General features: G+C 40.4%; 1 protein-coding gene across 20 annotated transcripts in view; it reads right to left on the reverse strand.

Moving 5' to 3' along the window:
• The window catches only part of EPB41L2 (erythrocyte membrane protein band 4.1 like 2), a 209,702-nt gene that overhangs the window by 114,219 nt on the left and 75,075 nt on the right, over window positions 1–20,408 (reverse strand). Inside the window, exon 1 of one of the 20 annotated variants that reach the window (XM_019967426.2) lies at window positions 13,517–19,814. The exons of the other annotated variants lie outside the window; for them this stretch is intronic. The gene's annotated coding sequence lies outside the window, so the exon portion shown is untranslated. Of the gene's footprint in view, window positions 1–13,516; window positions 19,815–20,408 lie in introns of those variants that run through there. 20 annotated transcript variants of the gene reach the window in all.

The following is a 20,408-nucleotide window of genomic DNA, read 5'->3' on the forward strand; positions in this document are numbered from 1 at the left end:
AAAGGACCCTGATGCTGGGAAAGATTGAGGGCAGGAGGAGAAGGGGACGACAGAGGATGAGATGGATGGATGGCATCACCGACTCAATGGACATGGGTTTGGATGGACTCCGGGAGTTGGTGATGGACAGGGAGGCCTGGCGTGCTACAGTTCATGGGGTCGCAAAGAGTTGGACATGACTGAGTGACTGAATTGAACAAAGAACTCTTGCAACTCAACAGTAAAGAACAAAAAATAATTATTTTTTTAATGGACAAAAGGCTTTGAGTAGAATTCCTCCAAATAAAAAATGACCAATAAGTACTTGAAATGATTCTGAACATTATTAGTCATTAGGAAATGCAAATCAAAACCACTATTAAATACCACTTTATATCCACTAGTATGGCTATAATCAAAGACAAGAACATATACTGGTGAGGTTGTTAGAAAATTGGAACCCTCAACATTGCTGGAAAGAATGTAAAATGGTACAGCCACTTGGAAATCAGTTTGGCAATTCCTCAAAAAAGTAAACATGAAGCTACTGTATGACTCAGTGATCCCACTCCTGGGTATACACCCAAAAGAAAAGAAAATATATGCTTACCCCAAAACTTATAAATGAACTTTTCTAGTAATTCATAACAGTCAAAAAATGGAAACAACCCAAATGCCCACCAACTAACGGATGGATAAACAAAATGTGGTACATCTATGCAACAGAATATGAAGCAGTTTTGAAAAGGAATGAAGTACTGATACATGCTTCCCTATGAACTTGAAATCATCATGCTAAGTCAAAGAGTGCTGCTGCTGCTGCTAAGTCGCTTCAGTCGTGTCCGACTCTGTGCGACCCTATAGACAGCAGCCCACCAGGCTCCGCCGTCCCTGGGATTCTCCAGGCAAGAACACTGGAGTGGGTTGCCTTCTCCAATGCATGAAAGTGAAAAGTGAAAGTGAAGTCGCTCAGTCATGTCTGACTCTTAGCAACCCCATGGACTGTAGCCCATCAGGCTCCTCCATCCATGGGATTTTCCAGGCAAGAGTACCGGAGTGGGATGCCATTGCCTTCTCCATATACTTCTAATAGGCAAGCATAAAAACATTCACTTAGTCAGCCTGTATTTCATGGGCATAGGTCTTCCCTGGTGGCTCAATGGTAAAGAAGCCGCCTGCTATGCAGAAAACCACCTACAATGCAGGAGAAGTTCAGTCCCTAGGTTCAGTCCCGAGGAGGGGAAGATCTCCTGGAGAAGGAAATGGCAACCAACTCTAGTATTCTTGCCTGGAAAATCCCATGGGCAGAGGAGCCTGGCGGGCTACAGCCCACAGTGTTGCAAGAGTCAGACACAATACAGAGACTAAGTCACCAACCACCACCACAATGTACCAAATACTAAGCACATGAATAAAGACTACCTTCAAGGACAGTGGGTTATAGATGAATCAAAAGCACGCTGCTCAAAGAGCACAGGATGAACACTTAACCAGGATTAGGACAAGAGAGTTATCAGACAAATCTTTCTGCAAAAGTCAACATTTGAGTTGCTTTAAAATAATGGGTCAAATGGGAAACATGTGCCAGAAATAGGCAAGTGTGTAGAGACATGAGAATACTCCTCCCACAGGAAACTCAAAAGTACTGAACAGTAACACACTATACAAGTGAAGTGGGGCCTTGTGAGTGGAAGGAGGAAGGTGAATCGGTGATGATGAAGTAGGAGAAACAGGCTGAAGCCAGAACACAAAAGGTTTTGCATGTCATGCTAAGAAAGGTCTGGAAGTGGATTTAAAAGCAATGAGAAGTCATATAAGAATTTTAAGTAGAGGAGTAAAGTAATCAAATTCATATTTGGATGAAATGAGAGAGAAGAATGAGATGAGAGGATGAGATACAGGATGAGAGAAAAGAATGAAATAGAAGGGTATCTAGGAGGTTGATACTATAATCTAAGCATGAGAAGATAATGGTCTACACTATGGTGAAAGCAGTTGGGTATAGGATAAGAAATGAATCTGATGGTCAAGACAAAGATGGAACATGACGTGGCATCTATCTGAAATCTGCAAGTCCATGAGAAGAAAGAGTCCAGGAAAAGTCCTAAGTCATGAGAGACTGAGATGATGTTAGAACCATTCATGGAAATAGGCAACACAGGAGAAGAAGGTCTGGTTGACACAAACTTGATTTTTAGTTTATTGTGACTACGAAGTCTGTGGACGTGTTCAGCTGGCCACTCGACACCCAAGTCTTAAAGGGAGACCACATACACACTAGAGATACAGATGTGGGAGCTGTCGTCATGTGAGAGATGACTGAGAGCACAAGTGATAGGGACATCACTGAGGGGAAAATGTAGTTTGAGCTCCGAGGGCTCTGAAGAGAACCCTTCTAACCACCGATATTTAAGGGACAGGTAGAAGGACACAGGTGAGAAGAAACACACGGTAAAACAAGGAGATCAGAGCACAGGAATGTCCTTGAGGGCAATGCTACAGAAGAGGGAATAGTTAGGTACCTATATTAAATACATGGCCAATCTTACATCTTATTTTTACGTGCATGAAGTTCAAAATCATGTCTTCCAGTAAGACTCTTATATGAGTACTTGAACTAGCTCCATATTGCACAGAAAATCTTTTTTCCTTCTTTAAGGTACCATTTTCCAGGTACCAATTAAGTGGAAAATACTATTTACATTGATCATGAAATGAGCAAAGCTGACTTTTGGCAATATTCTCTCATTACATTTGAAGAGCCAAATCAATGCCCTAGTAAAAATTAAAACAAAAATGCCTCATACTTTTCTAAGCGAACCAAGATAATTGGCAGTTCTCTAACTACTTTAGCTGTGAGAAACAATCTGGAGACTGATCAACTAAAGCTGATTTGGGGTCAAAATATTTCAGAAGCAATGAAATATAAAACTAAAGTTTCCACTATTATGTTAAAAGTATTCAGTTCAGTTCAGTCACTCTGTCATGTCCAACTCTTTGCAACCCCATGCACTGCACTACGCCAGGCTTCCCTGTCCAACACCAACTCCCAAGCCTTGTCCAAACTCATGTCCATCAAGTCAGTGATGCCATCCAACCATCTCACCCTCTGTCGTCCCCTTCTCCTCCTGCCTTCAATCTTTCCCAGCATCAGGGTCTTTCCCAGTGAGTCAGTTCTTTGCATCAGGCGGCCAAAGTACTGGAATTTCAGCTTCAGCATCAGGCCTTCCAATGAATATTCAGGATTGATTTCCTTTAGGATTGACTGGTTGGCTCTCCTTTGCAGTCCAAGGGACTCTTAAGAGTCTTCTCCAACACCACAGTTCAAAAGCATCAATTCTTTGGCACTCAGCTTTCTTTATATTTCTTTATATTTAAAAGTATTACTATTTGCATTTTAATAAAAAAATCTATCACTGCTTAACGAGTCAGACATCACGTATATGATTTCTGCTTCTCACAACATCCCACAGGGTAGGTATTAGCCCCATTGCACAGTAATAAATGGAAGAGTGACTTGTTAAGTTACTTGTTAAGTGACTTGTCTAAGGCCAATGAATGGAGGACTACACGGCTGTGTACACCTATATTCTGTAACGCAGTCACAGCTCCATTGTATATCAAAGACTGAATCAACCAGAGCCAATGACTTAGTCCTCAAAAGAAGATTCACATCAGTCTGTCAAAATGACTCCAGAATAACATGAATCTTTTCTGTGATTTGCTATGATTAGCCCAGCATGCATGTGTGTGTGTGCTCAGTTGGGTCTGTCTCTTTGCGACCCCATGGAATATAGCCCACCAGGCTCCTCTGTCCACAGGATTTTCCAGGCCAAGAACACTGGAGTGGATTGCCATTTCTTTCTCCAGGGAATCTTCCCAATCAAGGAACTGAATCTGCATCCCCTGTGTCGGTAGGCGGACACCATGTGGGAAGCCCTCCCCTTCCCCAAATAAGAAATGTACAGAGGCATTCTCACCACAATGAAAACCATATCTGAAGGCTACTACCTGGCCATGTAGCCAGCATTGAGCTGATGGATCAAAACCAAAGACAAGGTGCTACTACAGCCACAAAGAGCACAGATAAGCCACACTGCAACACTAAGCCTCACAGAGCAGTCCTCTTCAAGCACAATGTACTCCCAAGACTTGTTTTAAGAATTTCAAAGCCGAGCAGTGTTGCCCATCAAAGGGAAATTACAAGATAAATTACAATGGAAACAGCTAATTGGATTGTAAATATTCAACAATAAGAGTGGATATAATTTATGTAAATAAATACATTCTTAAAATAGTTTCAAGAGATCGTGTTTAGATCAAACCTAAACACTACCTTCTTTGTTGATAAAAGTTTCTTGAACAAATTACCACCATCAAGAAAACATGATTATAGCACATCCATTCACCATAATTATCATGCCTGTACCACTCAGAGTTCCAAATGTGGATAAGCCTTTAAATACCACTGCCCACTAAAATGGAAACTCCTGCCATGGAACACAAGCCCTCCAACTAAAATGAAAGCCCCCTGAGGGTTGGGATCTTGAGATCTTTATTTTAATTCACTGCTGTGTTCCTAGCATCTAGACTGGCACATAAGGGACATCAGATAAATATGTACTGAATGAGTGTTGTCTGGACTAATACCTTCATTTTATCTTATCAACAAGGAAACTGAGGCTCAGCAAGACTCAGGCTGAGTCTGAGACTTTGCCTGAGATTACAAAGCCAGGTGGGCAAAGCCAAAACCAGAAAGCACTCAAACTCAAGCAATGCTCCTTCCAATAAGCTTTAATTACAAATACCTAAAATCCATCATTAATATAGTTACATAACATACTAAGTAAAGACCACCCTACTTATCAGCAACCAAAAAGAACACTGCTGTGAACAGTCAGCCCATTAGACAGGCATGAGCTTTTGACACAATTACCATGTTGGCAAGCTCCATCTGGGTTGATAAAAGCATTCATTATTGTAATAGCTCCATGAGAAAAAACACACATCATTTAACACAGAACCAAGCAGAAAACTATCATCAACAGAGGAGCAGCACAGGTTAGGTAAAGAGCTGTGTTACATGAAACTACTCTTTTTTCTGATGTTTGAAAAAGGAGGCAGGCTCCAAGGTGCTGTCACTACCACTGGCCTAAACTGTCTACCCTGTAATATTATGCTAACACCATTAGCAAAACACCAGCCCTTAAACAGAGGACAACAGTAAGCAAAGCCAAGCAAGAAGATACACAATCTAGACACTCCTACAAAGAACTTCAAGCTGAACTTCATGTTCATTATTGGGTCCAGATGTTTCCTTAAAACCTTTGGAGAACCAGCGCTACTCTAAGAGCCCTCACTGTTAATTAAAATCCCTGTCCAGGAGGAAGAGGGCAGGAGCTGCTGCCCACTGAGTAGCTCCCAACCTTGGCTGAGATCACAAGCAACAGGAGGTCTTTGATTTCTATCGTTATCCCATTCATTAGGGAAGTCAAGATTAACAGAATGGGGAATATGCATTTCTAAACTTGAAAAATGGGGATACAGGTATGGAAAGAGGCTTTCCTTTGAGACAAGAACAAAATTGTGCAAGAAAGACAAACTTTAAAAATATTGGCAACGTGTACACAGTTCCAATTTGGTCACTTTCCAGTGTGACAAATCCTGTTTTTAATCCATCACTGTGACTGGGCAGAGGATATGGGGAGCCACTTTCTGATATACACAATCACTTTCTTATGTTCATCTCCCCAAACAGCCTGGATCCCAAGAAAAGGTCTTTTAATACACCTACTACCTTCCTTTAATGCTCTGAATGTGAGAAAAACAAATCGGCAATCCAAAAAAAGGAATGACCAAGCAGTCAACTAACTCTACTTAGGAAGTAATAAGAACGATGCTTCTCAAATAATTGTCAACATTTTTTTTTTTAAGGGGAGGAGGGAAGATGAGGAGGAAGAAAGGGAGCAAAGAAGAAAAATATCTGGAGAGGGAGAAGGAATAACAAAAACGGGCAGGCTGAGAGCCGACTAAAATTAATTCCTCTCCTTTGTAGGTTTATTTTTCTTCCGTGTCAAAAGGTCTAGAAAATACTATATCCCATATCCAAATACATACAACTACATTTCAAAGGGAATATTTGTTAAATTATCTATACAGTGAGGGTAAACAAGAGTTATTTTTTAAATAATTCAATGCTGCCCACCCTAGTTACCTTAATAACACATTACATCGTTTGTTTGGTTTATTTTAAAGGGATAAAGGGCCCATAAGAGAGACAGAACTATTTCTATAAAGATATAAGTAAACATCTGGTTTAAATTAAACCCACATACACAAAAGATATGAACTGTAGCCCTTTGCTAACTCAAGTCTAGGCAGGATCAGATTACATTCAGAGCATGAATTTCCTCCAGCCTTCCACTACTTTTTAACAGAACTCAAATTTTGTTCAGCTTTTCTCTTTTCCACATGCGTGCCAGTAAAGGCTGGCTCCAGGTCAGGCCACAAGGTAATGGCATTCTGGTGTAGGGTAATCATGGTAGTTCCCCATCCCTTTGCCAGGAAAACATGTAAAAGTCTGTTGGTGGGCTCCTGGGGAAGGACGCCTGTTTCTAGAAAGAGCCATAAGAAGAGAAGGCCCCTCTCCTAAACACTGGGTATGTGATTCCCAGAAATGCTGTTACCATCTGGAATAATCCATGAGGGGGGAAGGCCTGGAGACAAAGTGGCATATAGCAGAAGACACTGCAAAAGTTACAGAGAAGAGGACCAGCCTACTGTGCATGCTACTGGTGACCAGGTCCTGTATTTGAGCTTCCCATTACATGAGATAACATACTGCCCCTTGTGGTTTAAACAATTAAAGCAGGGGGTACAGTTACTTGCAATCACTATTAGTTTCTGCATATTCTGAGGCAAGCATTAGAAACTAAGACCTAAGAAACTAGGAATACATAATAGTACCAGCTCAGACAATTACTCCCCACTGGGTTTTAGAGCCCTCATGCCTAAAAGCCATGGTTGTCCAAACGTTCCACTTTTTCCAGATGTTCAATTTTTTAAAACCTAGTATTAGAGTTAATGGCCTTCCCTGGTAGCTCAGCTGGTAAACAATCTGCCTGCAATGCAGAAGACCCCGGTTCGATTCCTAGGTCAGGAAGATCCCCTGGAGAAGGGATAGACTACCCACTCCAGTATTCTTGGGCTTCCCTGGTGGCTCAAATGGTAAAGAATCTGCCTGCAATGCAGGAGACCTGGGTTCGATCCCTGGGTTGGGAAGATCCCCTGGAGGAGGACATGACAACCCCTCCAGTGTTCTTGCCTGGAGAATCCCCATGGACAGAGGAGCCTGGCAAGTTACAGTCCAAGGGTCATAAAAAGTCAGACACGACTGAGCGACTAAGCAAAGCACAGCACATTGGAGTTAATATTAAGAGAGATAAGCCATTAATTTGTCATTCTATCAACTCTATATAAAAATGAAACAAACTATCTTAGAGTTCAAAGTATGATTCCCCTTATTCATACACTGGAGAGGAGGGTATGTGAAAATCAAGGCATTATTCTCCACAATGTCCAAGCCCCAAAACACCTAAGATAAGTGCTAACAATCTGATTTGTTAAAACCAAGTCTCTGCTGTTCTCATTAAGAATCAAGTCAAGAAAGAAATCTGAGTAAGGCAAAGTCTTTTCCACAGGCAACTAGGGTCATCCTAGGAACAGCTGCCCTTTCCTGGAGCTCAGTATACCAGAGGCTGTGCATAAATCATTAAGGATCCCAAAGCTACATACCATCATTCTCATAATCAAAATGCACATAAACCTCGTCATTTGGGGTGCTCCAGCCTCACACCCTCATCAAGGCGATAGAGACATTCAGAACGCTGCTGGCTCCTAGTTAATCAATTATGCACACTGAGTTGTGGGGTCAGGATTATCGATGAACTGTGTTTGCTTCAATTCCTTCTTTCAGGTTGGGCCCTGAATTTTTGTAAAGGCCAGAGCCGGAGCTACATTCTTTGCGTGCGAAACCAACTATAATCTTTGGATACAATAACATGATGGTTTGAAGATCAAGTCTAGGAACTGAAGAGACCGAGTTAGGGTTCCAGCTCTTGTCTCATACTAGCCACGGAACCACAGACAAGTTATTGAAACTCAATGAGTCTCAGTTTCCTCATCAGCAAAACAAAGATATTTATACATAAACACTGGGTGACTCTAAGGGTTAAATCAGATGCTATACATAAAGTGCCTGGCACAAAATAAATTCATAATAAATGCTGGGTCACAGTCATCATAGGGGGATTCTAAAAACGAAGGGACAATGTCTGTATCTTCACTAAGGATATTAATAGTAAGAACAGAAATAACAATACATAATGATAATATCAGCTATTGGCTGAGCACTCTTCTAGAGATTTTACATGAAGCAATTCCTTTAATACTCACAACCTTTGTGGGAGAAATTAAAATGACTTCCATGCTGCAGATGAAGAAGGTAAACAAGTATCAAGAAGGTAAATGAGGATCCACGGCGAGAGCAGAGCCACACAAGCAGTAAATGAACGGAAGAGCCAGGATCCAAACCCAGGCCATCCGGCTCCAAAGACCTCGGGCAATCCTGCCAGCAATCTCAAACAACTTCACTGTAGTGTAACCAGCATCTAGCACAATCCCTTAAAGTTCATGATTTGTTGAAAAACAAAAATCCATAAACTATTACTACCATTCGGTGGTCTACAATCCAAAGCAACATGTTTTAACAGAGCCCCTGACAAGTTTTACCCACTTTCAGGATGTGGGTTATATCAGCATCTTAGCTCCTTCTTTCAAAGGTTTTCTGAGGACTGTCATAACCTATGTACCAGACATCAATAACAGAGATGAAAGAAGCCTGCTCTCAGCCTCATGGGGCACAGAAGTAGCGATATTAGCAGCAATACATATTTAAACTACTCGCCATTAATTCAGAACGTTTGGTAATTTAAATTCAGAAATCACAACCAGTTTGAAAAGCTGACCGTGGTTTTCTTTACAACCACCGTTGTCATCTCTTCAGGAAGTCACACATGGGAAATCTTGGTTAAAGACTCATAAAACACAAACAGGTATCACGCTTTTTAAAGAGCACTTAATTCTCATTCTCAATTGTATTTGCTAGAAATATATTTGCTGTCTAGCAAAATTTAAGTAATTTGAATACAAAGCCTAATAAAATAGCCCTGGTTATAAATTTCTTCAACATCAAAACTCCAAAACAGGGAGTTTAAGGGAGACTGGACACAGGTATATGTATGGCTGAGTCCCTTCGCTGTTCATCTGAATCAATCACAACATTGTTAACAGCCTATACTCCAATACAAAATAAAAAATTGAAGAAAAAACTTCCAAAATAAATTGTCAGCTGGGCTGACCAACCGTCCAATAGGGAAGTGACTGAAGGATGAGTAAAGAGTTAAGAGGAAAAAAAGAAATACAAAGGACCCATGAAATGTATGAACCCGTGAAAAGATGCTTACCACACACTCATAGTAAAATAAATACAGGCTAAAAATTTAGCACGGAAAAATCCAAAAGCTTAATCATGTAATCACTGAGCAAGATTATGGGAACAGAGGCCATTCTCAGATAATTGCCAGTAAGAGAGTAAATTGGGACAGATCCAATGGGAGTCAGTTTGCCAACAGCTATCAAAGTTCCAAATGCATACACATTCTAAACCAGTTACTCTGCTTGTGGGGATGTATCCTACAGATACATCCGAATATGTACAACACTTACGCACTGATGATTCCCTATCACACTGCTTGTAACAGCACCAGATCAATGTCCATCAATAGGTGATACTATGCAACCTTCATACAACAGAATACTATGCAGCTATAAAGAAAAAGAGGAAGGTTTCCCCCTACTACAGAAATATCTCCCAGTTACACAAGTCCAAAAAGTAAGATTCAGATAGCACATTAGACATGCTGCACCTTGTGTGCTGAAAGTAATGTGTGCTGGAGGTATAAGTATGTGAATCCACATGTACATATCTGCCTATATAAGCATAAGGAAAACAGCAGTGATTATGGGGAATGGATGACGACCAAGTAGATGAGGTGCAGAGATGCAGATATGGAGACAAAGACACCACTGGGTGGACGTTTGCAAACTGAAGACTTAAATACTTCATTAAAACTTCATTAAAGGAGGACAATACTTATGCATTAAAATATCGTATGCATTAAGTGAACCCAGCACAACTGGTCGGCTTTCTTGGAGACAACCTGAATGCCACACTGCCACAAGTGACGATGTCACCTTGACCTCTCACATAGCTCTGGCCTCATAAATGAACAGTCTGGGTGCAAAAGCCTTCCGATCTATTCCAGCTCAGCAGTAGCATTAAGACAGCCTAAAATAAAATTGATTTCTTACCATATGACCTTTAAGATTATCTCTACCTTCTCAAAAGAATGATTTTTCCTAGCCTCCGATTCAGCATACTTTACAAACCCACACCTTACCCCGCATAGCCTGTTCTTGAAAGCAGGAAAAGCTCAAACACCTAAGCTTTTAGAGCAGCCAGACATCTTTTAAGAAGTACATCAAGTATTCATTTCATAAAAATAATAATAGCCCCTAGAGTTCCTTAGGAAACCTTGCCAGCTTTTTATCCTTCTCAGAGTGAAGCTAAAACAAAAATCTGTCTTTGCTAACAAAAATATTGGTGCCTACACAAGTAGGCAAAAAAAAAAAAAAAAAAAATTAGTATTCCTTATTCTCTGCTGGAGGAGTTGGAACAGAGAACTTGGAAATAATTTCTCTGAAAGCTGAGGAAATGTTTTCAAAGGAGAGTAAAACAGCATGGGAAGATTCTTATTAAATTCCTAAGCTGGTCACACACAAATATCTCCAATCTTGGTCTGCAGCTTCTTCTTCATTTAGAGGGGAAGGCAGGAATAAAACTGGCTTGAGCAGCATGAGGATGTCGTGTTTCCTGTCCACCGCTTCCCCACCCCGCTTCTGCTCCTGTGCTTCCATGAAGGGGGTACTGTTGTGCAAATAAGTAACTGCATGTTCCCAGTGCACTGGTAGGCAGCCGGTATCTTCTTGATAAATGTCTTTTGTGATGTTCCTAGTGTTCGGGGAACACTGCTTTGGACCACCATCATTAAACAGAATGTTCTATAGAGAAGAAAAATATACCTACTTGCAGTTTCTTCCAGTAATGTCATAACTAGGCTCCCAACAGCAAAAACACCACCAAAATTCTCATCTTGTCATAAGCGATATCAGGGAATACACTTCTGAGTCATCCCACAACCACCTTCTGCAAGGGATCCTTACGCAGCCCCAACGTAAAACTCACCTGGTATCAAGCAGTCATCTACAACCAGTCTAATATTATTTCTGTGTGAAGTAAACTCTAAATTCTTTAGCTAAAAAATAACAGTGGTTCAGGAGGCTTTTCCCAAATAAGCTAACAACAAATCCACCAAGGTTAACTGCACAGGATAAATGCACAGGCTGCAGACGCTGCATTTTAATAGGTCATAAGACAAAAGCCTGTCAAACTCAATCAACTCCCCACACTATGACAAGGCCACCAGGCTGGAGCCTACACTGATCTCGCACTTTCAAATCCTCTTCTCCATAAGCTTTGGAACGCTGCAGTTGACAGGCATAAATACCTAAACCTTGTCAAAAAATGGAATTCACTTTTGCAGTTTTGGTCGTTAGCTCCTCTATCATTTTACAATATTTACAGCACTGCCAAAGAGTTACGTCAATGCATAGCATGTATTCTTAAAATATGAGACTATAAACGGAACGATTTTTCTAGCTTAGGTAAGCAGATCCCAATGTGAAGGCCAGTCCTCCAGTTGGTCGGCTGAAGGTGCCATAGACCGTTAGCATATGGACCCTCCAAGCGTGATAAAAGCAACTTTCCCCAGGCGGGAAAAGCTGTAATTACAATGGAATTACAGACATGCCATCTGGAATGCTTAAAAACTTTTTACTTTTCCCCAAGTAGTTCTACTGTGAGCATTAGTACATTCAAAACTACTCAGTCAAAGTTTTAAACGACTACTTTTTAGGTCATGCTGGCAAGGGACAAGCTTTCACTTTGGCTAAATATATTTGTTTCTTTGGAGATAAGATTCTCAAAATGCAACATCTGTAAACGTGATTTGGTAGAGGAATCTACTGGAGAATATGCTAGGTATTCCAACCCTTGGAACCCACCAAAAAATTTCAAGCCAACACAATTTCAAAGTTTAAAATTTCCCTTTCCAACTTTCTTTGTGATCCAGCTATGATGTTAAACAACAGGTCATCAATATATCATACAACGTGCACTGGAACACTCCAAAAGAGACAGTCCATAGGGAAGGTGGGGGTCCTATGAACGACTGTCCAGGTCATCAGCATCAATTCCACAGACATTTATTCCTTCATCTGAGGTGTCAATAGTTTGAAGAGACAATTCTTTGTTAAACCTAAAAACAGAAAGCTTAAACTTCACAAGTATATATGTACCGCCCTCCCTCCCCCAAACACTCAGTAGTTTCCTCAAGGGTCTAAGAACATTCTGGGCAATGTCAACAGTAATGAAGGAACTTACAGATGTAGTCTGGCTATCACAATGGTACTGCTTTTCATTTTGTTAGAAAGAAGCAACGTAACAAGTTTCTTTTCGAAGGAAGGTTGTTAGGCAGGTAAATTATATCAAGAAGAAGCATGAAGAAGACTTTCTAAATTTGGATGTTTGAATCTGGGCAATATGGTGGGTTTTCACATTTCTTCAATGTGACAACATATTAAATATTCAGTAAAAGAAGTTGACACCTATTATTCAATTAATATTTACTTAGGCCGTGACAGCATTAAAACAATACATAATTCTTGATAGATCTTAATGACCATTAATCTGTAGATGTCAAAAGTAAAAAGCAAATTCAAATCTCTGCTAGCTGTAATGTTCTTTAATCAAAGGAGGTAATTTATAAAATGTTTCATTTTCATGCTAATTGAAATCTATCATCTTTTAACATGTTAAAAAATAAGTGTATGCTATTAACCTTACATAGTCCTCACTGTGCTTTAGGAATGATTCATTTCTGTACAGTATATAGTACCACTGAATAAATCAATTGTGAAAGAGTAGAACAAATATCTAAAATCAGCTGGCTCCACTATTCTCATAAGTCAAACCTAAAAAGGCAATTATGGCAAAGATAACTTGACAAAACTCAACATTTGCCTTAGAAAATGCAAACAAATAGTCTAAAAATACATACACATTTTTCACAGGGCTTGGTTCAAATATAACTGAACATAATCCCTTGCCAGATAGTGCACATAATCAGATTCCATCTATTCTGTACTCTGTACATGAGTACTGTCCAAATTTTCAGTCTCCTAGATACTGACAGTCCAAAAGGCAAACTTTTTTCAAAAGCAAAAACAAGTATATACCCCCACAAACCTAACTGCTACAATAGAAATTTCCTAACACTCCCCGCCTCGAAATACATACGCAGTTTTATAGAAGTACATGGAGTCCGCTGTCTGCTGTTCCCTGTCATTAGAAGGCTGTGGAAAGAGGATGGAAATCCAGCTTCCAACTGCTTAATGAGCAAGACTGGCCCCACCCAGGCCAGACGCCGCTGAAGAAGGGCATGCTCAGTAGAAAAGCCCAGCATGGTTCCAAGTTACTTCATTCCTCAGCTAGAAAACCCACATGGGTCAAAGAAAAAGTCATCCTCTTGCTGTCTGTTCTACCCACTAAATGAAGAACACTTTACATAAAGAACAGTTTTAATGGCACAACTGTAATCCTATGATTATAATCCTGTTTACAATCCTACTACTGCTAGGCAATTTTTCCCTCCTTTTTTGTATCGTTTTTACATTGCTTTGAATTTGCACCCCTCAACTTTGTTTTTATTTCTTGCTATTTTAATCCACCCTATAGACACCAAAAGTACATGCATATAACATATAGTCTACTCATCTTTCTTGATAAAACTGGTATATATATTTTGATATAGAAAAGCCATTCAAATACATATATATTTCATTTTTATATACTGAAAACAGGACTATTTTGATTGATTTGTAGGAAAATTTCCTTATTCATTCACACTGTATTTAAAGGAAGGCCTGTTTCAATCTAGAATTATAGATACCATCATATTGTTACAAAGCTGATGAATTCTTATTTTATTATTATATTGCTATCCTAAATTGAGCAATGATGGATACAAAAGGTGAAATCCTCCATCCATTTGTCATATGAATACAAATACATATGGAAGCAAGGTAAATTTATAGTCACTAAAGGGAAATACAATTATTCTAAGATTCAGGTCAGAGAGCTTTGAAAAACACCAACCTTCCTTAATTCTACATTACCATCCCCCTACTCCCTTACATTTCCACATTAAATTCTGGTTGGTTTTTTTTATAGTATAGATATTTACATTAACCAATGAGGACCAAGATAGACTCTGCATCTAGGTATACATATTTACATCTTGACCCTGTTACCATACCACACTGCTCTCCTACCAAACAATTCTTAAGTCAATGAGTATTTTATGTTCACATTCACCTACAGCAGTCTTTTTAAAAAAAGAATTATTACAAATAAAACATTAGATAATTAAATGAACAAGATATCACTCATACCAACTAGGAGAGAAAAAGTAAGTTTTCCTTTAGAGGAACTTAATGAAAATACGTTTCAGTAGCAGCTCTGAAGAGATTAATCTGTCAAAATGAACAAACACAAACAAAAAAACTCATTCTATATAATGGAAGTAAACTTCACTATCCACCCACAAAGCTTTCCCTGGTTCACAAAATGGCAATTTGGTGAGTTTTTTAGTAGAGCATTATTGACTATGCCAAAGCCTTTGGCTGTGTGGATCACAATAAACTGTGGAAAATTCTGAAAGAGATGGGACTACCAGACCACCTGATCTGCCTCTTGAGAAACCTGTATGCAGGTCAGGAAGCAACAGTTAGAACTGGACAGGGAACAACAGACTGGTTCCAAATAGGAAAAGGAGTACGTCAAGGCTGTATATTGTCACCGTGCTTATTTAACTTCTCTGCAGAGTACATCATGAGAAACGCTGGGCTGGAGGAAGCACAAATTGGAATCAAGACTGCCGAGAGAAATATCAATAACCTCAGATATGCAGATGATGCCATCCTTATGGCAGAAAGTGAAGAGGAACTAAAGAGCCTCTTGATGAAAGTGAAAGAGGAGAGTGAAAAAGCTGGCTTAAAGCTCAACATTCAGAAAATGAAGATCATGGCATTTGGTCCCATCACTTCATGGTAAATAGATGGGGAAACAGTGTCAGACTATTTTTCTGGGCTCCAAAATCACTGCAGATGGTGACTGAAGCCATGAAAGTAAAAGATGCTTACTCCTTGGAAGGAAAGTTATGACCAACTTAGATAGCATATTCAAAAGCAGAGACATTACTTTGCCAACAAAGGTCCATCTAGTCAAGGCTGTGGTTTTTCCAGTAGTCATGTATGGATGTGAGACTTGGACTATAAAGAAAGCTGAAAAAAAAAAAAAGAAAGAAAGCTGAGCGCCAAAGAATTGATGCTTTTGAACTGTAGTGTTGGAGAAGATTCTTGAGAGTCCCTTGGACTGCAAGCAGATCCAATCAGTCCATTCTAAAGGAGATCAGTCCTGGGTGTTCATTGGAAGCTGAAACTCCAATACTTTGGCCACCTGATGCGAAGAGCTGACTCACTGGAAAAGACCCTGATGCTGGGAAAGATTGAGGGCAGGAGGAGAAGGGGATGACAGAGGATGAGATGGTTGGATGGCCATCACCAACTCAATGGACATGAGTTTGGGTGGGCTCCAGGAGTTGGTGTTGGACAGAGAGGCCTGGTGTGCTGCTGCTCATGGGGTGGCAAAGAGTTGGACACAACTGAGCGACTGACCTGAACTGAACTTAGTAGAGCCAAATTTGTTTAGTCCATCTTTTATTGAGATTGTGGTTTTCCCACATTTGTTAAATGTGTATTTTAAACCATAGAAATGGCAATAGAAACCGCAGTAGGATGGCAGACTGACTTCACTATATTGACTTAAAAAAATACTGGCTCCAAATCTTTTTCTAAAATGTATTGCTCCATAGGGCTTCCGTGGTGGATCAGACAGTAAAGAATCCACCTACAATGCAGGAGACCTGGGTTAGATCCCTGGGTTGGGAAAACCCCCAGAGGAGGGCATGGCAACCCACTCAAGTATTCTTGCCTGGAGAGTCCCCGTGGACAGAGGAACCTGGTAGGCCAAAGTCCATGGGGTCGCCAAGAGTCAGGCATGACCGAGCAACTAAGCACAGCATTGCTCCACAGAATTCAGAAGTCTCAGGACTACTGACGTACAGCACTGGACCCAGTGAAGCTGACATAGGGAGATCTTTACCATCTTTCCCAGTCAACTCTCAACACCACTGTGCCTGCCTTACTTCCTAACTCCCCTACTTCCACCAACTGAATTATATCTCCCCAACATCCATACACTGAAGCACTAACCCCCAAAGTGATGGTATTTGGAGGTGGGACCTTTGAGAGATAATAATTAGATTTAGGTGAGGTCATCAGGGTGGAGCCATCATGATGGAATTAGTGGCTTTCTAATAAGGGACACCAGTGAGCTTGCTCATTCTCTCACATTCTCACTCTTGCTCCCTCTCTCACCTTGCTTTGTGAGGACACAGATTAGGCAGCCATCTACAATCCAAGAAGGGAGTGTTCACCAAAAACAGACCATGCTGGCACTGGATCTTGGCCTTCTGGTCTCCAGAAGTGTGAGAAAATAGACTTGCAGTTTAAGTAAACAAGTATATGGTATTTTGTTATGGAAGCCCAAGCTGAGTAAGGCATCTACATAGAACCCAATGCCATTGCTCAAGCTCCTCTGCTTGCTTCAATCCTGCCTATGAGACATCGGATTCTCATTATTCAAATAAAGGTTAAGAGAATTAAGATAAGAGGTGAGTTTTGTGGCTCACTGATTTGGAAGAAGAACAAGTCATTAATAGAGTGGATAAAAGGAGAACCCAGAGAATTTAAATGAGTTTCCAAAACTCATATACTCAATAAGTGGCAGAGGTAGAAATGACACCAGTTTAGTCTGCTTCAAAACCAATACCAGTGGCATTGAAGGTATAGTGGAGAGCAGTTTCCTTCAAAGCCAACACACTTTTCCACCAAGGCTGCATTATCTCAGTTTCAACACCCTTGTTTACTAGATGAGTAAACTAAACCCAAAGAAGTGAAATAACTTACAAAAAAGGTTACTCTGTGGGTTCCTGGCACAGAAGTTACAAACTAGGTCCAGTATCATTTAAATTATTTCCAGTAAGGCTTTAAACACATTAAAATACATAAAACACATATGCTGTAAGGTCTTAAATATTAAAAATTGCTCATATAAACGTGTATCTATTGCATCTGTCTTAGGAAGATCCTAAATAGCCTTGCTTTGACACTGTTTTATTGCTTCATGAAAAGGGGAAATTAGAAGTTCATCCTCAGAATACTACTTCAGTATTCAAGGGAGTTGGTTGGGCGTAGGGTGGGGGATATTTTTCCTATATTTGTATAGGCAAGTTGATGTATAAATAAAATTAAACCCAGTAAAATGACTTCTTGACTTGTACAAAATGTCCTATTTCCTGACTTTGAGGAAAAGGAATGTAACTGAATAGGATGCAAGGATGCAAGAACCTGATGGTGACTCAAAGCTCCAAGACCATACAGGACACAAACTCTGTACAGAAAATAAAGTTCTCAGTGTCACAGAAAGACAGTGAGCAGAAGAGATCCTTTCAGTCTCCCCTCTCCCCATTATTCATCTAGCCTCCACTGGAGAAGCATATATCATCTATCAAACCAGAAAAGAAGCGAGTACAGTTTTCTAGCAAAACCCTAAAATAACCTAAAAAGTACTCCAAAAAATAAAAAATAACCCCTCTGTTTTTGAACTCTACTGATGTCACAGAGAATCCAACTTTGCTATATACCAATCATCATGCAAGACTATCCTTCCTGAACAAAACGTGGAGAAAAGTTTTATGATTCTCTCAATCTGGATTAATTTCAACTTGTCTATAAAATTTTCTAACAGTCCACATTTCACAGGATCAAAGAAAAAAACCAAACAAAGAAAAAAACCAAAACAACTGCGACACCAGTTCCACAGCCTCTGGCTAAGTTATCTTTTGACCACACACCACAGTTTAACTTTTCTCAGGCGCTGAACCCATAATAATTTGCACAACTGCACGTAAGTCACTCACAAAGTTTCTTTCCTACCATGTTTTGTAAAATGTAACATTAGAAAGTACTACAGATTTATGAGACTCTGGGCAAGAAAAATTCCATATGACCCCAGATTTTTACAGGGGGTTTGGAGAGAGAGAGCAGGAGCAGGTACAGGAGGGAAGCAAAAGAAGAAAGGGATGGCAGTTGGGACTCTCTAAACAAAAAGTTAATGTTCTGAAACCATCTAAGAAGTGTTAGGACAAAGCAGTAACAAATGCCCACACACCCCCCCTTTTTTTTTAAACTTCAAAAGTCAAAAGCATCCCTATCAGAATTACACATTCAGACCAGTACATACAGTAATTCAGCATTTACTTTAAAATGTATTATTTTCATTTCACTTACATCTGAGAAAACTTTGCTGAGTTCCCCCTTTGCCCCAGACACTGGTCTAAGCCCTCAGGACTGGAAAGTTCTTCCCCACACCAGTCCTCAGGGATTTCACAGTCTAGAAGGGAAGTCAGATACATAAACAAATAATTATACCACACGGGACAAGGACTGTAGCAGAGGTACAGTCAGGACACAGCAAAGTGGACAAGTTCCTTGGGGAGGACAAGGAAGGCATTACAGGCTTACAATGTTCAGGCTCATTCGTCTCTCATTTGAGATGAACAAATGATTCTGCTAATACTGTGGTAATGACTCTCCTTGCCTTACGGATTAAAAAAATAATTATCACAAAGCCCATCACATACAAAGCAGAAACAAAGATCTTGCTAGCATCTGGGCAATACCATCCACGTGACCAAGCAAAATGGGATTCTTATAAAACAAATATAGAATCAAAAGGGATCTCAGCTCTTATGTACCTCCTGTCCTTGCCCTTCACAGACGGGGAACCTGAAATCCAGAAGCTAGGTCACTTGTCAAGTTACACAGTAAATTAGGAGCAGAACCCAGGATGGATGTCCGATTCTGCCTAATAACTCTATTTGCCTTTCCCCATTGCAGACTGTAGTGCCTGGACGTGAGGGTAAGGGCCGAGACACTCTTGAGAAGATACCCAGCAACAAAGAGCTTTTTATGGCTGTCCAAGGGCCAGAAGAAACAAAGATCCGGCTGACCCCTCAAAAGCTCCCCAACTCTGCCCTATCCTCTGAATCCAAGAAAAACCCTACACTTTCCTGCTCCCCCAAAAAGTATGTTTCCAAAATAAAGAAGTCATTGTCAAGAAATTATCTAATCTCCCCAATCTGCAATAACATTAAATTCACACACGAACAGTCTGGACATTACTCCATGTTGTCACTTAACTAAGTCTATAAAATGAAGGTACCAGCAGATAAACTACCTATATGATGGGATTCTTGTGGGCGTCACAGGAGAACTACACGAGAGCTACTGCTGCTGCTGCTAAGTCGCTTCAGTCGTGTCCGACTCTGTGTGACCCCACAGACGGCAGCCCATCAGGCTCCCCTGTCCCTGGGATTCTCCAGGCAAGAACACTGGAGTGGGTTGCCATTTCCTTCTCCAATGCATGAAAGTGAAAAGTGAAAGGGAAGTCGCTCAGTTGTATCTGACTCTTAGCAACCCCATGGACTGCAGCCTATCAGGCTCCTCCAACCATGGGATTTTCCAGGCAAGAGTACTGGAGTGGGGTGCCATTGCCTTCTCCACACGAGAGCTACTAGTCAAGTGCAAAATGTCACATGAATGCAAATGACTATTAAACACACAATTTCAATCATCAAAAAATTCACCTAGGCTTTCTCCTCAAAATGGTTGAATATACCATTACACTTATTCTTAAGTCAAACATTAACCTACAGTAATCTACCACCACTTAATTTTTCCTCAACTTGTAGAAAGAAAACTGCTCCCCAACCCTAAGCTACCCTCCATAGTTTCCCTTCTTTTCTTTCTTTCCCTTTAAAACAAGCACTACTATTTCCAAGACCCCTACTAATGCTACTGCTAAGTCACTTCAGTTGTGTCCGACTCTGTGCGACCCCATAGACAGCAGCCTACCAGGCTCCCCCGTCCCTGGGATTCTCCAGGCAGGAACACTGGAGTGGGTTGCCATTTCATTCTCCAATGCATGAAAGTGAAAGTCAAAGTGA

This window comes from Bos indicus, chromosome 9, assembly GCF_029378745.1.
Source record: "Bos indicus isolate NIAB-ARS_2022 breed Sahiwal x Tharparkar chromosome 9, NIAB-ARS_B.indTharparkar_mat_pri_1.0, whole genome shotgun sequence".
NCBI lineage: Eukaryota > Metazoa > Chordata > Mammalia > Artiodactyla > Bovidae > Bos > Bos indicus.